At 40.9% G+C, this 19,532-nt stretch overlaps 1 pseudogene; it reads right to left on the reverse strand.

Annotated features, from left to right (window-relative positions):
• Positions 1-8,536: 8,536 nt before the first annotated feature.
• On the reverse strand, positions 8,537-9,453 carry LOC114219676 (Y-box-binding protein 1 pseudogene; annotated as a pseudogene).
• Positions 9,454-19,532: the final 10,079 nt, after the last annotated feature.

Consider the following 19,532-nt stretch of genomic DNA (forward strand, 5'->3'; position numbering starts at 1 on the left):
CCATATTTATCTATAGATACTTTGTTGTATGGATCTCAGAACTCCTTCATCTTGCACAGCAGGGACTTTAGACATATTGAACAACTCCACATCCCACTCCCGCCCACCCCCCAGGCCCTGGAAACCACTGTTCTAGTCTCTGCTTCAGTGAATTTGACTATTGCTGCATCTGGCCAGGGATAGGCTTAGCTTTTAATCAGATACTAAGGTCTCAGGACTGGGGTTAGAAAAATTCATTCAACTGCATTTTGGGAGGCTAGTGTTATTTGCTACTCTGTTAAGTATTTGTTCTTCCAACTCTTACAATCAGTGCAAATGAGGAAAGACATTGTAGATTGATGCAAAACCCTGATGATTCCAGCACCCACACTGCCCTCCACCCCTAACCTGTCCCAAACTAATGGAGTATGTAGCTTGAGTTACCTGTAAACAAGGCTTCCTATCCCTTTTGGGGCCCTCACTCTTGCTGTTTCCATATTAAGCCCTAAGGAGACTTGTCCTGAGACCTATGATTACAAGTTAGCAGGTCTGATAGTTCCTTGATAGAAGTATCGTCAGAGTCCAGTGGATTATGGTCAAGGGTCTGTGGGAAAGCAAATAAAGCCAGTCGCATTATTACAAGTTGGGGCATATGTTACCTGGGGAAATAGTAAGGTGAAGGCAGAAATTAGAGCTGAAAGGTGGAAATTCGAACACATTACACCGTATCTGTGTTTATATTTCCTTTTAATTGAAATAGGAAAGACTATTTGAGGCAGTTGTGTAAGGGGAGAGACCCAAATTTAAATCCTGATTCAAGCACTTAAACCAGTGCAATTTTTGCAAAGTATTTAGCTTCTCCGAGCTTTAATTTCCTTATGTGGAAGGCTCTGTCGGCCCCTTTGTTGCACTAGTGAGAACTGGGTAAATCACTGTGTATATTTGCTGTATACTAGGTTTTTAGTGAGTGCTAGGCCATTCCCTCCAATTCTTATCTCATAGTTTTACATCTTTACATTGATTTCTGTGTGAAATTTTTTTCTAAGTTCCCATTCACCTTCTAAGCTGTTAATTGCTGGAATTATCCATGATTGACTATGTCTTTCTTGCTTTCTTTGCCCGCTGTAAAAGTTTTCTCTCTACCCATGGTTTTAATTATGATTTTCTTTCTCCAAGATGTAGTATCAGTATAAGAACTGTTTATATTAATGCCAGAGAACATTGTGAAACTGCATTGATTTCCAACATATGGATGATTGAATCTCACTCTTGTAGGCTTCCTATGTATAAGGTGTTATGTCCCGAGACTAAAAATTATGAATGACATCTAGACTTTTGAAGGAATCTGGTTGTCAACAAAAAATAAAAACAGAATAATAAATATATAACCTATAAGTAATTTTATTATAAAATTTAAATGCTTTTAAAATAAAAAAAAGTTAAATAATGAAAATAGAATGAGACAGGTAAGACAGAGATGCATAGAGCATGTTATGTGACATTAGAAGGAGTCATTACTTACGTCCGGGGAAATCTTTGTAAAAAAAGATGCGTTTACTGTGGATCTTGAAGGAGGAGAATTTCAAGAAGAAAATCATGTGCAAAATTGGTTATTTGGTGATCTAGCTTAATGTTAACCAAAGCAGGTAAAAGGGGTAGAACAGCAATCTAAAGGGAACAAAACAAACCAGCTTATGTTCCTCATGTTTCTCTCTTTTAGGTGGAAAATTTTTGTAGGGCAAAGATTATGAGAAAAGGCATTCTTTTCCCCATTTGAGTTACTCAATTAGGAAATTACCTCTTATTGAGACTAGCCAAGGAGTTGGTTTAATGGAAACCACTCAGAGATAAGGGGGAATAATAATTATGATCATTTCTGTTGATGATTCTGATTCTGATCATATCTGTCTCATCTTGTGACATGGAAACAGCAGAGCCTTGAAGGCTAGCTGCAGACAGGAGACAGATACCTAGAACCTTGACTTTGGAGACCTTGTTAGAGGGAGACACAAGTCTAGGTCGTACTATGTCTTGTTGGGAATTTGTAAAATGATTGCCTATTGAGCAGTAGTCAGAATTGATTTGAGTAAGAATACTTCATCTGTAATTTATTGATTTGTATGGTGCTTTGAACAAAATAGTAATGCAAGTTGTATTTGTAAAGGGCAAGATCTCTAGATTCAGGAAATCTGGACTCACAGCTGTGTGACTTGGGGACCTTGATTTGTGAATAAAATGAAAGAATGTTAATTCTCACTAGAGTTGAGGAGATCAAAGGTTCAAGTACAGATGAACTCAGTTTAAAACTGTTAAGGGCTTCCATTTATGTCAGTTATTCAAGGGCATAACATTAAACCACCCAACAAATTAGCAAACACATGGTATAGTTTACCATGTCACAAGAAAGCAGGGATTGTTCTCATTTTGTGGAGAAAGCTAGGAGGTCATTACTGAGTTCATAACTTGGGTGGTTTAGATAATAGTTTATAAATGATGACTCTATTTCCTCCAAAACAGTGTTTTTCAAACTATATTTCAGCTCCTTATTGGGAATTGCAATCAATTTAGAGTTGTCACCACGATTTTTTTTCCTAAATGAAACAGAAAAAGTAGAATAGACTAGAATACAATAGAAAAATATATAGCTATAGCTCATGTAGTAAGGAAACAAACTTTTAAAAAAAATTTGAGAGAGAGCATGAGTAGGGGGAGGGGCAGAGACAGAGGGAAAAGCAGACTCCCCACTGAGCAGGGACCCAGATGAAGACATGGGGCTTGATCCCGGGACCTTGGGATCATGACCCAAGCCGAAGGCAGACCCTCAACTGACTGAGCCACCCAGGCGTCCAGAAAAAAACTTCTTAATGTTAAGTTTAGTGTGCTATGTCTGTATACACATGTGTGCGCACACATATATACTTTAACAAGTACTAGCTGGAAATACCAAATGTATTTCTTCAGGTGGTTTGCAGTCAGTATTTGAAAAACTTTGCTCTAGAGAATTTTTACTGATGAATTACACTCTCAAATCTTTCCTCTTATAAGCCTTACATTCTGTGTTCTTATCTGCCTAGCAGACATTTTCTCTGGGTTGTTTAGTTTTTATCTTAAATTGATATTCCTAAAACTGAACTCTGTACCTCAAACTATTTTATTCTAAATTTATATTTCTATTTACTCTCTATACGCCTAGTTACTCTTGGTCAAGCCCTTAGTAATTTTCAACTCTTGCCTCTCTTCATCTTTAATCAGTGAGGAGGTATAGAGGGTGTGGAACTAACATTAATTAAGTACCTGACATTTATTAGACAACTTGCCAAATATTTTCTATATTTTGCTTTATGTAACTCTCAAAATACCCTTATATTCAAATGAAGCTCAAAGAGGTTGAGTAACCAGCTCAAGGTCACATGGATTATGTAGAGCAGCTCCTTTGGCTTTGTCAGCTTAGGTCTCTGACTCCAAATACAAATGCCTTGTTATGTCCTGCCACCTTCCCAAATGCACTCTTTAAAATTGTTTCCACAGGAGCTCAGAAGTGATGTTAGAGCAGTAACAGTACAGAATAATAATCACTACATGATCTTCGGTTGCTATCAGGACCCACATTGCTGGGAAGGACTCTAGAGCTCTAAACCGTTATTTTACGGAAGATATAATTAAGACACAGAAATGTTAAGTGACTTGACTGAAGCCATAGGCTGATTTGTGGCAGATCCTTGGCCAGAATTCAGGTCTTGATTTTATAACAGTGTTCTTTTTTATCTCTTACTAGCCTCAGGAGCTAGAACAAAGGGTGAAAAGGCAAAAACAGAATCTATATGGCAAAGTGTTCTTGAACACCCCAAGGTGTCAGAGTCTTTAGATGAAATTGACTTATCAAATCCTTAGGATCAGAAATCTTTTGAGATTTTCTTCTGAATCATCAGGGGTCAATATACTTTTAAAAGCCCTTTAATAGCCAATGCTTTGTGTGTGGTTTGAATGGAAGTCTTTCAAAGAAGGAGAATAAAGTTGTTATGAGAGAGGCAGAAATTTTATCACTGGGTCTCCTGGTGAGTTAATGATTTCAAGTATAAGAGAAACAGATTCAGTGAGGCTTGTTTTTGTCTTCCTGTCAGGGCTTCAGCTGACCAAGCTAGGGTGGGGTTTAAGAGAGTCAAGCTCAAGATTGTAGAAACAGCAAGTTGGTTTTATATGCCTGCTCTTCATCCATTTTTATCTCCCGATAAACTCAGTTATCCCAACCTTGATCCCGTGACTCACTCATTCATCTCAGCTTTGGGTAGATCCGTTATGGTCTTTATTATGTTTTTAGTTTGGCCCAGTTCAAGATAAGGTTTCCTTCACTTCCATTTTTCTTTTCCCGCTCCCAATAAAACCATGTTTACATTCCTAGAAATGTGCTTTTTGTTTGTTCTTCATCGAGCATTAGATTTTTATTTCAAATTTCTGGCAGTTTGGCAGATAATAGTTGGCAAGGATGGCACAGTGGTTTAACAGTGTCTAAAGATTTTATGTATTTATTTTAGAGAGAGAGTGGGTGCACATGCCCGAGTGCAGAGGGAGAGAGAGAATCTCAAGCAGACTCCCTGCTGAGCGTGGAGCCCCACATGTGGCTTGATCTCAGGACCCTGAGATCATGACCTGAACTGAAATCAAGAGTCACATGCTCAACCTATTGAGCCACCCAGGTGCCCTTAAACAATGTCTTTAATATTGGGCTTCCATTGGTCTTGAAATAGAAGTATATCAAAAGTAGAATCTTTATTTGAACACATTGTTTTTATGATAGAAATGACTTTGAAATGCAAAAGGATTTTGGATTATTGATGGATTTGCCTGAGTTTTCAGATTAAAGACATACACTATAAAAAGACTCTTCTACCCACAACTCAGCCTAAGGTAGAAGTATAGTTTGTGGTTTAAAATCATCGATCATTTCAGAAAAATAGACCTCTAGATATGTAACCATGAATATTATCGGGTAAGAGGTCCCATTAATATTCTGAATCAGTGTTTGTTTTTATTTAGAAGGAAAACAACATTCCAAAATAAACGGGGAAATGGAATTCTGGCCTGTATTATGTATGTCGGGGTTTTTCTTAGCTTTGTGCTTTATACTTGTGCCAACTCCTTCTCCCTTCCGTCTGCAATTCCCCCTTAACCGGCTCCTCTTTAAATCCTACTTGGTTAAACAATGTTAAGTTACCAGAGAGTCCTTGTCAAATCCTGAGGACCAGAAGTTCTAGGAGATGTTCTTCTGGATCATTCTGAGTTAACATACCTCTAAAAGCCCATCTTTATTGATCAAATGCTATGTGAACTTATTTGAATTTAATTCCACCCAGAAAGGAGAATAGTTAAGATTCCCAGCTGCACCATGAAAATTCTGCACTATGCCACACATATAGCCCAGCATTCTCAGAACTCCTAAACTTGTCTACACAGCTTAGTATTTTTCTCTAATTGGTTTGAAGTTATTTCTTATATCCACATTTAGACAAAAATCTATATATACTTAAGTGTTCATGTAGGTCACTGCTGGGCACTGAGGGAGGATTTTTTTTTTTTAATGGAGAAATCATTACTGATCTCAAATCATTGACTCATCCATTCACCAGACAATCACTTAGCATTTTCTGTGGGATAGGCTCTGTGTTAGGTACTGGGAATATTAAGTTAATCAAGGTCACTTGGCTGTAATCAACAGGAAACTTGACCAACAGGCGCTTAAACCAGGGTCGGTTAACTTTTTCTATAAAGGGTCAGTTAGTAAATACTTAAGGCTTTTCCATATGGTCTTTATTGCAACTACTCAGGCATTGTAAGAGCAGCCAGAGACCATATGTAAATGAAGGGGCATGACTATATTCCAATAAACCTTTATTTACAAAAAAACAAGACATGGGCCCATTTGGCCCAAGGCCATAGTTCGCTGGTTTAAACAAATGGGACTTTATTATTCTTAGCTGGGATACCCCCAGATAGCAATTATTGTATTAGAGGCTCAATTCAGGTTAGTTCCACTGTCCCCGAAATCTTTTGGCTTTTTCCCTATGGTTGCAAGATGACTGCTCTTCTCCAGCTATTAGGAGGACACTTCAGGTAGAAATTTTTTAACAGGGAAAGGAGAAGGGCTGGGTCACTGAAGAATATTAATAGAAGTCCTCATGGCAGACTTGCATGTCTCATGGGCCATAACTCCTGGATAAAAGGAGAGCCAGCAACACAAGCATTAGACTTTCCAATCTGTGTTGGGAGATGTGGCAAAGGAGAAGGTTTTGCAGATGGCTTTGGGGGAAGCTAGCATCTACCACGAATACGGTGGATGGGATAATTCCTGTCCTGAAGGAGCTGATGATTTGCTAGGGAAGATGGACAATAAACAAGGAATTCTACAGATACGTACAATGAGAAGGATCAGTATAGATTCTTACAGGAGCAGACAGAAAGGGCATAGCGTAGCCATGTGTGGGGATTAGGTTTTGGGGGATATCAGGGAAGCCACATCTAATTTGAGTTATCAAGGAGAGAAATGGCATGTAGATAAAAGTACTCAATGCCATAATTGTGGTGAAAATGAGCTTATAAACATTTAGAGGGAAAGAGATAAGGTGGAATCTCCTGGATAATATCATTTTACTTGAATATTGCTCAGTCTATCAATGGGGGCGAAGATAGATGTAGTTAGAATGTTTTTGGGTAGTGGAGCGGAGTGAGCTGAGGAATGGAAAGAGAAAAGGAAATGGGGTAGACAGGCCCAGTTCCTTCTGGTACACCAAGGGTCAGTCCTGCATTGGATGGCGTGGCCAGTAATTGCTAAGGGAGGAGGAGCAGGGCACAGCTATTACTGGACGTGTCATTTCAGCCAACCGTAGCCAAGTTGGTGCATATTTGAGACACTGAGGTCAGTAAAGTCAGAGAGTAAATTACACAGGTAGTGTGGAAGGCAGAAGTCCAAGCAAGTTTAAAGCTAAGTTGCGGTGCAAGGGTACCCATTACAGGTAGGGATAAGGGCATATTTTAAGCTCCTCTAGTCCAGGGCCCAGGACTGGCTGATGAACCATGTTAAAACTGATACTTTAGGGCGCCTGGGTGGCTCAGATGGTTAAGCGTCTGCCTTCGGCTCAGGTCATGATCCCAGGGTCCTGGGATCGAGTCCCACATCGGGCTCCCTGCTCCTTGGGGAGCCTGCTTCTCCCTCTGCTTCTCTCTCTCTCTCTCTCTCTCCCTCCCTCTCCCCCTCCCTCTCTCTCTCTCCCTCTGTCTCTCATGAATAAATAAATAAAAAAATCTTAAAAGGAAAAAAAATAAATCTCTTTAAAAAAAAACAAAAAACTGATACTTTAGTCTGTGGGCTTCTCCCCAATGCATTAAATCAAATATTTATCTTTTATAAGAGAGGACTTGTGGGATGTTAGGGAAATACTAGAAAAAAAATAAAGCAAAAAATAAAAACTAGTGATTTGTAGACATATAAGACTACTGTCCTTTTTACACAATCCTATGCTGGTTTTGTCCATAATTTTTTATATGACAGCATTTTCCTTGATACTTGAAACTCTTTATAAACATAATTTTTAATGATCTGTTCCATTTCTTAGATGTACCATAACTACTTCCCTAATATTGAATATTCAGTTTTTGTGTTTTTACTGATTGACATATATAATACTTCAATGAATGTCTTATACTGTACATTTTTATTAATGTTTCTGTGGCAGTGTAAAAACATGGCCCTTATATTCTTTGATAATTCTCCTATCTAGGGGTAGGTTCTAGGTCCCTCCCTTTAAATCTTGGATGGAAGGGACCTAGGCCGGTTTTAGGGCATAAGCCTTAAGAAACCAGCAGACTCCACTTCCTGTCTCCTGAGACTCAAACTCTTGGCCCCCCAGACTCTATGCTGTGAGACAGCCCCAGCAGCCTGTGGAGTGGTCCATATGCAGAAGCCCACACACCGGGGTTGGGAGGAATTGACCTCAGAACTCAGCCAATCCCAGCTCCCAGCTGGCCCTAGCTTACCAGCCTTGAAGTAGCTCTTCCTGCCCCAGCTGCCCCAGCTTATGCTTCAGGAAGCAGAGATGAGCCTTTCCTGCAGAATCGCACATTTGTGAGCTAAATATGGGTTGCTGTTGGGTTTTTTTTTTTTTTTTTGACCTTTATTAACGGGTGCTTGCCGTTTGTTGGTGTTTTTGAAAAAATCAAGTTGTAAACTTTTTATTACAAATTAAAAATGAGGTTCTTAAAAATCTCAACTTGACCAGATATTAAACAAAAACCTTTAAAGATGTAATGAGAAAAACTAGTTGTTTTTTTTTTAAAACACGTTTGTCATTACCAAAAAAGACGTCTTTAGGTAAAAATAATAAAAACCCCATGCTGTGTAGATAATGCAGATAGTTCTATTTATCTGGTCAATGGGCAAAAAGCAAGCACTTAAGGTCTTCAGCTCTAATCTTTTGTTCATTTCTTACTGCTGGAATTTCATCTTCATTTCTTCGTGTTGGATGACTAAACCGGATGAGGGTAGAGATGGTAAGCCAGCGTTTACTCAGCCTTGCTCAGCCTCGGGAGCGGACGAATTCTCAGCTGGTGGATCGGCTGCTTTTGCCTCTTTGCCATCTTGTGGTTTAGGGTTTTCTGGGCGTCTGCGTCGGTAATTGAAGTCGCGGCGGTACCGACGTTGAGGTGGCTGCTGACCTTGGGTCTCATCTTGATTTTCCTTATTTTCCTCATTGCCACCCTCTTTAGGCTGTCTTTGGAGAGGAGGACCCCTGCGGAATCGTGGTCTATAACCCCGATACATATTCTGTCTCACTGGTCTACCTTGCTCTCCGGCACCCTGGTTGTCAGCACCTTCCATCCCTTCTCCCTGCACAGGAGGGTTGGAATACTGTGGTCCACGCATGCAGTAAGGTGGGAAGCGTCGCCCGCGGTAGGGCCGGCGCTGTTGGGCCTGGCCTTCAGGAGCCCTTTCCTCGTTCTTTTCCCCACTCACTATTCTGGTAATTCTGCTGGGAATTGCGTGGAGGACCCTTGCGACGTGGATGGCATCTGTAATGGTTACGGTCTGCTGCATGTTTACTGCCTTGCCCTGGAACTCCACCAGGGCCTGCCACATTTGCTGCCTCCGCACCCTTTTCTCCTTCAACAACATCAAACTCCGCAGTCTCTCCATCTCCTGCACTGCGAAGGTACTTCCTGGGGTTATTCTTCTTTATGGCGGTCTGGTGTCCAAATACATCTTCCTTGGTGTCATTCCCGTTGATGAAACCATGTCCGTTTCTTACATTGAACCATTTTACTGTTCCCAAAACCTTCGTTGCGATGACTTTTTTTGTCCCCGCCGGCACGCGCCGCCGATGTGAGGCCGCCCGAGCCGCCGCGGCCGGTGCTGCCGGGCTTGGTGTTGGCCGCGCTGCGGGCGGGGGCGGCGGGCGGCTGCTGGGTCTCCGCCTCGCTGCTCATGGTTGCGGTGATGGTGACCGGGGCCGGAGGCGGCAGCTGCTCAGGGCTCTCTGGGGTCCGTTCTGGGTTGCTGTTGTTTTAAGCAGTTAAGTTTTGAAAGATTTATTACACAGCAGTAAATAACCAGAACACTTTCTGTTTGTCTTCTTAGACTAGATTCTTAGGAAAGACTAAGCATATAAATATTTTAAAAGCTGTTGATCCATATTGCCTTGTAGACCTCAAGAAGGACTATATCAATATCCCCTCCCATCATTAGTGTATGAACGTGTCTGTTTCGCTGTGCACTTGCCAGCATTGAATATATCAAAAATCACTTCTAATTTTTGAGTGTTAACTTGTTTACTTAATATATTTCTAATAGCCATTTTATGTGAACTATTTTTCTTCTTGATTTGTAGAAATCTTTTAGGGTAGTGTTCTTTTTATCTCTTCCTAGCCTCAGGAACTAGAACAAAGGGTGAAAAGGCAAAAAACAGGTTCTATAGGGCAGCTCTTTTTGTACAAAAAAGATCATTTTGGTTAGTCCTTTAATAAAAGGATGCTACCCTTTTATATTTGTGGCACGTTTCCCCAGCTTATTTGCTTTTGAAACTTTTATCCTTTTAATTTTGTTCATAATTTTTATGTAAATGAACTTGCCATCCAGTCTATTGTTAATGTCTCTCCATGAAAGAATAAGCAGAGAGGATTAATCCTTACAGAATGGCCAGAAATAATACCTGAGGATCCTGTAGAGACAGATCAGAAAACAAAGCAATCTGTAGATATCACATGTATGGGGCAGCCAGTGGTAAGCTGCTTTCCAGAGGCACGTGCTTGTGACTGTGACTGTATCACCAGGGAAGGGCTAGTTCCTTTGGGGATTATCAACAAAACTCTGCAGAAAACACAGAAGAAAAAACAGTTCCCAAGTCTATGGATTGCCTATACCTATTAACAGATGATCACGTCTATATTCTTTCTCTATGAACATAGGCTAGCTCTATGAAGCAAATACTGTCGTCCTATCTAGGAATCTGCATTTTAATGTAGATAGTAAAGAATGAGACTTAGAAGCTCAAGCGTTTAACATTTTATATATGTCTTTAAAATTGTAAACTTAGAGTGTAAAAGTTAAAATTCTCAAAGAAGAAATTCTATATTTCCAGACACATAGCTATGAACATTTTGGTGAATTGGTCTTATTTTCTAAGCATTTTTAATGTTTGGATTTTATTTATTTATTTATTTTTTTGCGTAAACAATGTATCCTGCACTTCTCACTTAAAGGGAAGTGCTTTCATTGAGTATTACCTAAAACTATCTGTAAACATTTTAACAACTACATAATGTAATATTGTATACTCATTTTGTAGCCTATTAGCTTTTTTCTTTTTTTGTCACTGTTACAGGTTATCTTGTGATGAACATTTTTGTGCTTTTCCTGCATTTTTTATTATTTCTTAGGTGAATTCCAGCAAAGCATGTGAACTTTAAGTCTTATGTGTATGACAAATATTTACTTTCTCAGAAATGCTATTTTCCATAAGTCTAATTTTGCCTGGCTCGTTCAATTTCTGGTTTAGGTTTAAAGGCTATAGGTTGATGTGTCATTGCTAGCCTCAGACTTTATCAGAAGGAAGGCTGGAAGAGAAGGGTAAGCATGGCAGTGGCCCAGAGGATGGGTTTCAGATGAAACTGCCTTCCAAATATTCTGGTGCTTGGAGGGTTGTGGAACCTGGGGGTTTATTTAATGACCCCCCAAAGCTTCCTTATACCAGGTAGTAATTTAGCTGGCATATACTATTAACATATGGGCTCTTCAGAAGTAACAAGGTTTCTACTGAAGACAGGCATAAATGAGCCTGTGGACCTTGTTGGCATGATGAATCAGCCTTTGCAGAACCACGCCTGCCAGGCTCGTGCTGATATATTGGAAGCCCTGTGTCTCTGTAGGTGTCTGTGGGCAGACATACAGGATGGATGGCCAGCTACGGATAATGCGTCCATGCTCACAGAGGAAAATCTGCTTTACAGGAGCTGCTGAGGGGAAAATTTATTTTAGGCAAAAATTTACTTTGTAAATTACATTGAACATTGTGGAATTAGCCAAATTTGGAAATTCTCTTTTTCAAGTTCCTACTTGGTTTGGCAGCAAGTTTCTTTTTTCTCATTGTATAGCTATTCTTAATCTTCACTGTGGACCAAAATCACCCACGGAGCTTATGAAAATGGGTACTCAGGCCTTAGCCCTAGAGACTGATTCATTAGGTTAGGAGTTGGGGCCCAGAAATCTGCCCCTTTTGGGTGATGCTGATGCAGGTGGTGGTTTGCCTGCAGGTAGGGAAACAATAATCTGGGGCTGCAAGGGATAGCCAGTTTTGTTGCCCAAAGCACCCTTCTAAAAAGGATTGTTGCCCCAGCCGTTAGGAGTGCCATCAGCAAATGGCCTTCAGCTCTGCAACCCTTCAGAGATTGCCTCAGCTGCAGAAAACTGCCTCTCCCATGTGCCTCTTCTCACATCTGGTGACTCCAGCCAGGAGTACAAAGGCCAATTCATCTGGTCATAGGCCAATCTGATGGGCCATTTAGCTCCAGAGCACCTTATGGCAGCAGCTGAGGTGGGGTGGGCCTCACTTCACAGCTCAACTTCCATCAGAATTGATCCAGAGGGCACGTTCTAATAAATTTCTTGCACATTAGGGGCACCTGGGTGGCTCAGGTGGTGATCCCAGGGTCCTGGGATCCAGCCCCACATTGGGCTTCCTGCTCATCGGGGGAAACTGCTCCCTCTCCCTCTGCTTGTGTGTGCTCTCTCTTGCTCATTCTCTTTCTCAAATAAATAAAATTAAAAAAAATCTTGCACATTAGACACTTAGAGTTGGCTTAATAGAGACCTTGTTTGTAAACAGGTGTTCATCCAGGCTCTGTCCTCCAGACAGAGGAGGGCTCATTGAGATACCCTCCACTCTGTCTGTAGCCCCATCTTCGCACCTCCCCCCACCCCAGCTTCTGCCACTTTGCCCTCTGCCACACGCTACAGCTTGTCCTTTACCTTCTGCAGACTTCTCTTCTCACTACCCAAGGTTTATCCTTGGTTCATTCACTTCTAATTCAACAAAACTTTGTTAAATAAATTTTAATTTTAATCAGAATTTTCCTGCTTGAAAATATTATAGTCTGGAAGAAATATAGAGTACACAATGAGATTTGTTCCAAGATTCCCTCCTCTCTAAAGAGACCATGGTTTATAACTCTCTCTCCGAATTTATGATACGCATCACCAAGTGAACTGTTACAAGTCTTGAGTCTACTTGTTCTTTCTTACCCATCTGTCCATCCTCACCCACCCCACCTACCATCCATCATCCAGGATGCAAGTTGGAACAATGATTAAGAACAGAGACTTCAGTGTCAAACCAACCTGAGATAGATAATAAGACCTCAATAACAATTGAGCTAATATTTATAGAGCATTTATTCTCTACCATGCACTGTTTAATCCTCACACGGTTCTATGAGATGAATACTATTCACACTACAGATGAAAAAACTGAGGCACAGAGAGATTAAATAACTTATAGGTCACATCGCTAGTAAGTGGCAGAGTTGAGATTCAAACCCAGTTGTCAATAACTGTTAAGCTATCAAATATCATTGATATTTTTTATTAATAATTATGGAATCACCATCATTATTGTTAGTATGTGGAAAGAAACTACCCTTTTATCAAACATCTCCCAGGACTCTCATGAAACATTCTTAATTTGGAAAGTCAGTGACTGAGGTCCAGTCTAACAATACCCATTTGTTGCTTAGCAGTACATTTGGCCTGATTCCAAGAATGTTGGACATGGAGTGATGCTTCCGCAGGCTTCATTCACATCGCCCAAATTAAGTTGTTATTCTGAGAAACATACAGGTTTTTACAGAACTGTCTGTTTCTCCGAAGCTCTGTCCATGTTGACACCAATTGCTCTCTGCAGACGATCTGTAATTGGTCTTCCATCCAAAACCTAAACATTCCTGGGAAATTGGTGATGGACTGGAGTTTCAGCAATGCTTATGATAAAAACATACTTTAGAACTCCTTCAATGGCTCCTCCTGGTTTTTGTTTTCGTTCTCTTAGCCCATGTCCTTATTTACACCAGGCCTGGAAAAAGGGGGAAAAGCCAAATTCTGAAGCAAAACTTTGGAAATGAGATAAATTCCATCTGCTTCAGCAAAAGGAAGCAGCTGTATTCAAGCAAAGTAAATGATAAAAACTGGATTGCCCTTCCTTGCTAAAGACCAAAAGAGCTTCAAGATGTTTAGGACAAAAATGGAATTATTTTTTTTAATTTTAATTTCAGTGTAGCTTAAGGCATTCTCTGAAATGCAGATATTTTAATTATCCTCGCATAGAACCAGGATAAAATGGTCTTTTAAAAAAGTCACCTTTAGGGGCACCTGGGTGGCTCAGTCGTTAAGTGTCTGCCTTCTGCTCAGGTCATGATCCCAGGGTCTTGGGATTGAGCCCTGCATTGGGCTCCCTGCTCTGTGGGAAGCCTGCTTCTCCCTTTCCCACTCCCCCTGCTTGTGTTCCCCCTCTCGCTGTGTCTCTCTCTGTCAAATAAATAAAATCTTAAAAAAAAAGTAACCCTTAAAAGTATGTAGAGAGGAGAGAAGATGAAAATGGACAATTTTTATCTTTTTATTAGAAGCGAAAAAACTACCTCATCATAAGTGCTAGAATCATCATCATTATAATGAACAATTGCCAATTACTGAAGGTTTACTGTGTGCCAGTCACTGGGGTACACAGATTATCTCTTACTACCTCATGGCCATATCTCAACACCACTAACATCTGATCTGGCTTTGCACAATATGATTCTTTGCTCTCCTTCTATTGAAAATGTCATTGTTACCAGTTAATTTCCAGTTAAGCAGTTCACATATTAATCTATTCATTTATTAAAGAATTATTGAACATCTAGTATGCACTAGCACTGTATGAAGTGCTTGTAGCCCACTAGGGGAGATGGACGTACTCATAAAGAATCACAGTGCAGTAAGATCCATGCTTTAATGTGGGCACTCTCCAAAAGGAGGGAGTGGTCATTGCTGCTTAGGAAAAGATTTCATGTGGGTAAAGGACGCCTCATGGAAGAGGAGAAGGAGGAGGAAATGCTGAGTTAGTCTTCAATGAGCAGAAGTTTTCTGGCTTTTGGTCAGCGCTGCATTTTCTTACTGTGCTTCATGGGCCTTGAACACTCCTCAGACATGTTTCTGGGGGTATGTGTCCAGTCCATGCTCACGATGGTAGGTCATGTTTGTACGACATGGTTCCATTGCATTACCACAGTTGTTTGGGCCAAGGATGAATGTCTAACCTTGGCTGCACCAATAAGATGCTCTCTTTTTTAGGCTTTTAATAGACAGAGGCCATTGTTGGGGGTAGAGAACACGGGAGTCAAAAGATAAAGACTAAAATAATTTTAGATTTAATTTTCCTCTCTGCTTTCACAAACTATTAAGATGGGCTCTGGGATATTTTAGCTTGACCCAAATAAATCAACAAATGAATTGATCAGAGCGTGCTAAGATAAAGAGTATGGGATTTGGCAAGGGAAGTGAAGATAATTGGAAGCCACTTTGGATGGTGTAGTTAGGGGATGAAAGCCACTTTTGTTGGTATGGTTATGGAAGACCTCTCTGAGGAGGTGGTATTTCAGTTGGGGTCCGAAAGATGAGCATAAACAGGCTATCGGGGCGCCTGGGTGGCTCAGTCATTAAGCGTCTGCCTTTGGCTCAGGTCATGATCCCAGGGTTCTGGGATCGAGGCCCGCATCGGGCTCCCTGCTCGGCGGGAAGCCTGCTTCTCCCTCTCCCACCCCGCCTGCTTGTATTCCCTCTCTCACTGGGTCTCTCTCTGTCAAATTAAGTCTTTAAAAAAAATAAAAAAATAAACAGGCTATCAAAGAATGAGGGCAAGTGTCATCCAGGCAGGGGTAACAGCAGGAGCATAATCCTGAAGTCAGAGCAATGTGGCTGGAGCAGTGAGGAGGAGGGAGAATCTGGGCCAGATGATACCAGGATCTATTGGCATTTGGTATTCTCAGTGCAACCAGCAGCCAATAATGAGTTATAAGCAGGGCCCTGACACTAGGTCGTATTTTAATTTATTTCAAGTTCTCACTGACCTGACAGTAGAGTGTCCTGACCCATGGTGTAGGCTGGTATGATCAAGCTATTATGCTACATGTGTCTGGACTTTACTTGGCCCAGTCTGCCCCCTGCCCCCGCTTTTTTTTTTTTTTTTTGGCTCCACCCATTATCTAGATTCCCAGCATTCAATGGCATAGGAAATTAATGATAATCATAATAGGAATATTTACAGATCCCTTTTTATGTTTCAGGCTGTAAATATTTTAATTTTATTTAATCCACATGTATTAGGTCAACTAAATATTAATGGACACTTGGGGGTAACTATTACCCCCAAGTAAAGAGCAGTTCCATAATTGGTCCAAGCATGCAGACAGTAAGTGGTGGAACTGGGATTGAAGTTAAGGTTGGTCTGACTCTAAAGCCTGACTATTTGACCACTCTTTCATCTTGTTTCCTGTCCTATTGGAGCTGACTGGGACTTCTGAGCTGAATCAAGTCCTGTACTCTCATTTCAGAAGTAAGGCAGTCATGGCCAAATGTTAAGTGGTCTGGGCAAGGTTACATAGCAGCTAGTTGGTGGCTTGGCCTTGTTCAAGAATCTGCACTTATTCGTTCTCGCAGGCAGTACTGAACTGCATGTATTTTACCGTAAGAGTCTCTGGTTTTGTGACACTTAGACCACTTTTGCATTAATGACAAAACCATATCATTGAAGAATTAAGAAGGAAAAATGACTGACTGGGAAGGAGGTCAGGTAATATGTCAAACAAAGGTAGCTCAGTATCATGTGGTCCTTTACATGTCCAGAGCAATAAAGACTTCCACCCTATGGTAATAAACATCTCAGTGATTTTGGCCAATCTGCATCTTATTCCAGCAAGAAAACACCTGACAAAATTATAACCCCCTTCTCCCACCGCTTTTCATTTGTGAACACCAGCTGGGGTAATTTTATTTTAATGCTATATTGCTCCCAGGCTCTGTCATCTCCCTATGATGGAGAGGTTAATTATGAACATCAGAATGACGTTGGGTCAGTCCTTCCCCAAGTGTAGGCATTTCCCCAGAAGAGGCATTATGGGGAAAACGTTCTCTGGCCCAATGGGTTTTGGCAAGGCTGAGCTTTATTGAATCAGGTAATTTTTACTGATAGAAACCTCAGGGTCTTTAATATGTATTGTGGATATCAAAGACAAGGTTATAGAATTTAGCATTTCCCAAATATATTTGACCATGGAAAGCTTCTCTTTTACAGAACTGTAAGTGCCATCCAATATCTGACCTAATTCTCAGACACATAATCTGCTACAGCCAGGCTTGCTCTCTATATTCAAGCCTGCTCCAAGTATAATGGTTCCGCATCCCTAGTACTCCTGATCAGTTTCTTAGCTTTTATCTCCCAGGCTTTTCCCCCTCATTTTCTTCCCTTTGTAGTATCAGCACATGGCAATTTTTTTTTTTTAATTTAAAAATGCAACTTGACATACAGGTGGAGAAATATCTAGTCTGTGTAGTATAATTTCAGAAACACAGAAGAGATACCTTTGCTCAAAACTATTTTTCTTTAGCCCATTACATGACCTGAATGATATACTTAATGATTCCTATATAGAGCTTTATTAGTATTGCCTTAGAAAGAATATATTGTAGCCAATGATAGCATCTGGCAAATAGATTCTCTAGTTCTGTTTTCCTCCCAAAGCCTTTAGAGATGGGGCTTTGAGAGGGTGGGAATTTTGATGAGAGCTGTGACGGGTTTTACACTCTCCCTCAAGAAACTTCTAACCCCATCCATCATTTACCATCTCTAGTCTTCCTTGGTCACGGTGCTCCTTATTCCTCAATCCACCTGACTTTGATTCTGGAAACTCCCATAGTGTGTAGTAGAGATCTGCTACTCTGGAACTTGATGAATGTTGAAGAGGCAGATCTGCATTTTGCCCTTTTAGGTCAAACAGTGATACTAATTACTAAATCATAAAACCAGTTTATTTTAATTTCACCTGATTTTATATGATACTTAAAGTGGCTGGAATAGTGGTTAAAAAGATGCGTTTTTGAACATTGTGCTGCCTCCTGGGGGATGGGAGGACCCTGTTTGGTAGCTAATAGCAACCTAGATAGTAGAAGGATATTTCATCCAGCATGAGCTTCCTTCCCTGGTTTCTGGCCCCAGTATGCCCAGATAAAGAAGAGGAGGTGGGAAGGTAGGTAGCAACTAGGTGCAGTAGGGTAGGAGATTAAAGAATTCAGTATCCTACCTCATGGAGACAATGTATCTTGTAAATAGAAGGGATCTTTACATTGACGTTAATTCCTCTCTTTTAGAGATTGATCAGACCAGAGAGAGTAAATGATCTACCTACAGACACTCATCAGAATTTGGGCCAGAGCTTAAGCCTTGCATTCTGTTTCATTAGACTACCCTGCCAGTGACCTACAGGCTGGGTGACATCGGAAGGGTGGTGGAGCCAGGAGAAAATGTTGGCAGAATAGCCCCTTCTCTGCCGTCGCCAGTCCCCCACTGCCCCCTCAGTGTTCAGTGTTCTTCTCTTCACAATTTTCCTTTCTCCCTGTTTGTCATAAAAGCTGCCCCCACTTCCCCTTTTAGCTCCTTTTGCTTCTTTCTTTTTCACCTGTTTCTTCACTCTTTTACATTACTTTCTCTGCCAGTAATTTTAGTTGTTCACTCATTTCTGTCCTATGTCTTGAATGTTTCTCCCCCAGGTATCAATTTCTACAACTTCAATCAGTTTGTTCCTTGGTTCCATTCAAGGTGGCTGTAAATGGCCATATACCTGAGCACTGCACAACTCCGAGGGCTGCAATCCATAAAAACCTCGATATGACCAATGTAGTCCTCTGGTCCCATCCCCAACCAGGAACTTGATTCCTCTGTAACAAAATGGGTGAGTCGGGGGAAGGCTTCCGTTAGCTGTGAAAACTGCCTTCTAAGGACGGGGGGAGCTTACACAGTCCTGCTGAAGAGTTTGTTGGGTTTGGATTTGGTGAGTAAAGGTAAGCCAATTTGTTATCTTGGGAGAATTGAATGGCTTGGCATAACTGAAGGAGAAGAATTTGGAGTTCCACGAATAAGGGGTAAGACAAGATAGGTTGGACAAGAAAACTGGAAAATTTGGGTGAAGCTGGTCTCATCAAAGCAGCTAGTGGAAATTTCCCAAGGTGGGGTGGCCAAAAGACGTCCTAAGAACTGGAATGCATAAAAGTTGTGATAGATCTTAAGTTCCTTGAATCATAATCATATGTGCTTTGGGGATGTGTTTGATTGACTAGAAATTGCTTATAAGGCTAAGTTTGACATTTGGGGAAATTCAGTGCTGAGAAAAGAGAGGAAGCACATGAGGAATAGCCTTGAGCAGAGGTGACAGGGAGAATGAGACTGTCCAGGAAGTCAGAAGGGAAACTGGGAGGGAGCGCAGATGTTTTGCATGTTCAACGGGCACGGAACAGGGATTGAAGCTGATTGTCTACATTTCAAGGGGCCAGGATTCCTTGGCCAACATCTGGTTTACACATATATGATTAGAACACTGATGGGTTTCCCTCAGCCCAAATTATAACCACATAGCATCTGCTTCTCATAAGCTGCTAAGAGAGAAGGTCAAAGAAGCTCTTATCCAAGGACAATGGCATGTTTACTTTTCATTTAAAGAGAAAGCCTTGGAAAAAAGCAAATGGATGAACTTGTTAATACAGCAAATGTGAAAAACCTGAGAAGGGGTCTCTTAACTCAAGAGCCTGTTGCCAGCTGGTACATGGCAGTTGCCTGAAGACTTGGAGAGGGGCTGGGAGGAAGATTAGAAACCATTTCCACTCATAACTGAGCAGAGATGCCAAGGAGGAAAAGTGTTGACTTCCACAACGGGAAGACAGTTTTCCTAATGAAATAAAATAGGATTTATTTTTTCTTCTGGGATTGACC

Source organism: Eumetopias jubatus, unplaced genomic scaffold (genome assembly GCF_037043125.1).
Source record: "Eumetopias jubatus isolate StellerSeaLion01/CBP00866 unplaced genomic scaffold, mEumJub1_p1.0 scaffold_9, whole genome shotgun sequence".
Classification (NCBI taxonomy): Eukaryota; Metazoa; Chordata; class Mammalia; order Carnivora; family Otariidae; genus Eumetopias; species Eumetopias jubatus.